Here is a 5100-nt window from a genome sequence, read left to right on the forward strand (position 1 = left end):
AAAAGGAAATAAAAAAAGAAGGCATTCTCTGACCATGTCTACATGCCTAAATGCACTGAGTTGCCGCCATGTGATTGGCTGCTTAGAAACTGGCTGGAAGTTTTAGAAAGACTCGATTTCTGAGGCAAATTCTCCGTTTGCGTGTAAACAAAGGCTAGGTGAGGAAAATGCTTTCACACTACAAACAAACAGGAACATGGTGTAGTTTGAGCCGGACTGAGACCACAACTTTTTTTCTGGACCATGGTCCAGTGGAGGTTTTACACCTGTAGTTTTGGTTCAGATCACACTGAAAAGTCCAAAAGTCTGGATCAAAAGAGGTAGGTAAGAAATCGCCCTTAACAAGAACAGAGCCACCTGTGATTTCTCTCACTTGCTTTCCCTTCATTGCTCTTGTTTGTAGCATCTTAATATACTAATAAACCTATTTGAGCACATTTTAGACCCTAGTTGGAATAATTTAATCAAATATGCAAATGTAAGTCAGTGTTCGTGTTTTCCCCCTACAGCTGCAGCAATATATTAAATTGAGGTGAACTAAAAACTTGGCAACCTGCAGCATTGCGATCGTTGATTAATGAAGTTGGACTGTGCTTACAGCAATAGATGACAGTGTCTCATTTTTCCTTTTGAATATAAAAAAAATTAAATAAGGCTCCGTCTATCACATTGATACAATGATTAAACCTTGTATCAAAAAAATGCCATGAATAAAATTAAACAAATTAAAAATAATAAAAGTTTTGAAACAAGAACTTCTTTATTTTATATATGATACAAAACGTGCGATAAAGCATAGAACAACATAATAAAGTGCAGTTAATGGTCATAAAGCAACAACTAGTGTCCAAGGACACATTCCAGACATCTTTTCTAAAGCTACTGTGCAAAAACAACATCAGTGTTTCTAACAGTTGCGTGACCAGAGACTCTCCAAACCCCGGGTAAATATTGGAGATGTATTTGAAAGATGAAGACAGAGCCCAAAAGGAGTTGGCTAGTTTCCTCCTGAACAGCTAAGCATTAGCTTCAGGCTAATTTATCACTGCTACAAGGGAAGGGCATTACATGTCCTTTCAACATTTGTGTACTCACATTAGATTATATAGCTAGAGTACCTGAGATGGTTTCTCGCGAAAACAAATTGAGACACAGCCAGTAAAGTGATCCCGCCTGATCTTGGCTAACATAGCTTACAGCTGACGTTACTGGAGGAGCAGGCAAGCGGCTACGGCTGTTTACAACATGTAGCCTGTTCAGTGGCCGTAGCCGAGAACGAGAGGAGGGAGGGGGGAATGTAAATTGGAAAGAGGGCCGAGAGTTAGCAGTGAACATGCCATTTTTTAGGTCGGGAAGAATCAATCTGAGCTGTGGGCGGCTGTGGCTCAGTGGTAGAGCGGTTGCCTGCCAATCGGAAGGTTGGGGGTTCGATCCTCGCCCCTCAGTCATTGTCGAAGTGTCCTGGCAAGACACTGAACCACGTTGCCCCCGGTGCTGCGCATCGGAGTGTGAATGTGTATGAAGTGTTATCTGATGAGCAGGTGGCACCTTGTACGGCAGCCCCGCCACAGTGTACGAATGTGTGTGAATGGTGAATGTTTCGTAGATGTAAAAGCGCTTGAGCAGTTGTTAAGACTGGAAAAGCGCTATATAAATACAGACATTTACATTTACATTTACATCTTGATCTCTTTCATATTTTTTGAATGACATGTACGCGAAGTGTTCAGACCTCCTCCTTCTGAATAATACATTCAGACTCGAATACAGCGAAGCGTATACTGCCCCCATCAGTTCCGGAAGACGCGCAGCACCAATGCTCCTAACACAATCAACCATACAAAACGGAGGACATTATCAACATCTGAAAACCTCGACCTGTTGCCTTGATATTCTACCAACGGGACTTTTCAAAAATTCCAATTGTTTGACTTCTGATCTTCTACAGATTGTGAACACATCTCTTCTTTCAGGTATCTTTACAGGCCCTGAAAACTGCAGTAATAAGCCACTTTTAAAAAGAACAAACCTAGACAAGTCACTAATGAGCAACTATAGGCCAATATCAAACCTTCCGTTTTTAAGTAAAATCATTGAACAAGTAGTCTTTCAACAACTCAACCAGTTCTTGTCACTAAGCAACAGTTTTGATACCTTTCAGTCGGGTTCCGACCACCACAGCACTGAAACGGCTCTTGTCAAAGTCTTTAATGACATCCACCTAACACAGATAGTGGCAAAATTTCAATCTTAGATTACTTGATCTCAGTGCTTGCATTTGAAACGGTCGACCATGACATATTACTAGACCGATTGGAAAACTGGGTAGGACTTTTGGCTTAGTACTAACTGGTTTGAATCCTACCTAAAGAATAGGGATTACTTTGTGTCAATAGGTAATTATACATCTGAGCGTACAAATATGACGTGCGGAGTTCCGCAAGGCTCCATTCTGGGGCCTCTTCTGTTTAACATTAAATGCTTCCACTGGCTCAGATTATGGAGAAAAACAAAATAAGTTACCATAGTTGCGGAGACAAACCAATTTACCTAACCTTATCGCCAGGGGACTATAGTCAATACAAAAAGACAACTGCATCAACAAAATAACGACTGGTGTGCAGAACTTCTGAAATTAAATGAAGGAAAAATGAGGTAGTTGTTTTTGGAAAAAAAAGAGGAACGATTAAAAGTCTGCGCTCAGCTTCAAACAAAAATGTTAAAACAACAGACAAAGCCAGAAATTGGTGTATCATGGACTCAGACTGAACTTTAACAGCCACATTAAGACAATTACAAAGTCAGCCTACTATCACCTAAAGAACATATCAAGGTTAAAGGACTATGTGTCAACGGACTTGGAAAAACTGGTCCATGCTTTCATCTTCAGTAGACTTGACTCTGTAACGGGTCTTTACAGGTCTCCCTAAAAAATCATCAGACAGCCGCAGCTGATTCAGAACGTGTGCTCGAGTCCTCACTAAGACCAAGAGACCGGATCACATCACTCAGTTCTGAAGTCTTTACACTGGCTTCCTGTGTCTCAAAGAATTGATTTCAAAGTACTCTTGCTAGTTTATAAACCCTTAACGGTTTAGGTCCAAAAATACATTTCTGTCTGCTACTACACTATGACCCCCCCAGACCCTAGGTCATCGGGAAGGTCTACTTTCTGTCCCCAGAGTCAGAACTTAACAGGGGAAGCAGCTCAGTTTCTATGCTCCTCATTCTGGAATAAACTCCCAGAAACCTGTGATCCGCTGCTACTCTCAGTTCTTTTAAATCAAGGCTGAAGACCTTTCTTTTTGATGCTGCCTTTCTTTAAATTAATGCTCATTTCTTTCTTATGCTGCCCTGAACTTTTATCTTGGTGTTTTATGGTCCTAATGTTTCTATTTTGTTTCTAACTGTCTATTCATGTGTCTATTGATTTTTAATGCTTATGACTTTTAACGTTTGTCTTGTGTTTTTATCAGTTTTAATGATTTGTGGTAAAGCACTTGAATTGCCTGTTGCTGAAATGTGCTATACAAAAATAAGCTGCCTTGCCTTGCCTAACACTGGCACTGTTGTACGTGCTTCAAAAAAACGGGCATCGTCGGGGTTTTGACATTTTAGAACCGAAGGTGTGTAGTATACGTTCTCATGAAATGTCTAGTAGAGGTTTACACTTAGACTCTAACATGCGGCCCTTTGCTCGTGTCATTCCCCCTCTCTCTTCCCTTCCATGCCTTCAGCTGTCCTATATAAATAAAGGCCTAATATGCCCAAAAAGAAAAGGACAGGTAATGCATAAAAATTATCTTCAAATCGTTTTACTGGTTTCTAACAAGTTCCTCATTCTAATATGAAACATGTCCATAATTTAGCTACCATGGCATGTTGCGCTAGTTACAACAGGTTATTTGATTGCCCATGAATATTTTTTCCAAATAAAGTTGTAATCTACGTAGTTTCATCTAGGTAGCTTTATGTTCTCTAGCACCGTTCTACTATTAATTCCAACTTATAGCTTTGTGGCCCATTTTATGACACTTTACATACATAATTGCACCCTTAACTCAAAAGTCCAACTTCATGTATTTTACATCTTAATTAAAGCGAGAAACCGCATTGCAAGCTTTTTTTGATTTACCTTTTTAATTTAAAACCAAGCCCCTTCTTTCCCTGCAGTGGTTCTTATTGTGTGCGCACTGCAACAGAATACATACAGCGGCAGACATTTTTTTCACTCCATGCCACTTCATTTCTTGTGCCTATTCGAGCCAAGGCTAATCTTTCTTCGATTCACATCTTACAACTCAAGTAGAAACTTTGTTCATCTTTGTAAAAGGGAAAAACTTTATTTCACTACATCATTAGAGTCCTCCCAGGTTGCTGACCCACAGCAGTTCAGCCTGCATGCGTAAACAACAAGCTTCTAACTGTTTAATTCACTACCAGGGTCTATTAAAGCAATGAATGCTGTTCAAAACACCAACAACACACACCACACACACACACACACACACAACACACACACACACCACACACACACACACACACCCTCTCTCTCTTTTAGTGTCTCTGTCTTTCATTGATGTCTTTCTTCTTCTCTCTCACACACACAACACACACACACACAAACACACACAACACACAAACACACATACATACCACACACCAATGCTTTCTTGTATTTCATTCACACACATCTTTCCTGCTACAGCTTTTTCTCACTCACTCACACACACTCCTTTTCTCAGTTCCCTCCAAGCGTGGCTGGGCCAGATAGGACTTAATTTGTCTGCTCTAGATGAAACATATGCTATGCCTACTCTTTGTAAACAGACTGGGCATAGAGTAGAAGAGGAACTTAGCTTCAGAGAGACGGACTCGGAGACAAGTGTTGAATACAAACAGAGACTACAAAGCACAATACAAGAGCTGAATCTAAAAGGTTACTGTATACGGCAGAATATAAGTGTGAGGATTGAGAATAGCAAATAAGTTGTTTTTTTGCCTTTATTTTCTAGAGACATAGAGGGGAAGGTATTTGGTAAAGGTATGCATTGTTTGTTTGTTTATTTATATATATGCGCACCACAACACCAAACACAT

This window comes from Etheostoma spectabile, chromosome 20 (genome assembly GCF_008692095.1).
Source record: "Etheostoma spectabile isolate EspeVRDwgs_2016 chromosome 20, UIUC_Espe_1.0, whole genome shotgun sequence".
Taxonomy (NCBI): domain Eukaryota; kingdom Metazoa; phylum Chordata; class Actinopteri; order Perciformes; family Percidae; genus Etheostoma; species Etheostoma spectabile.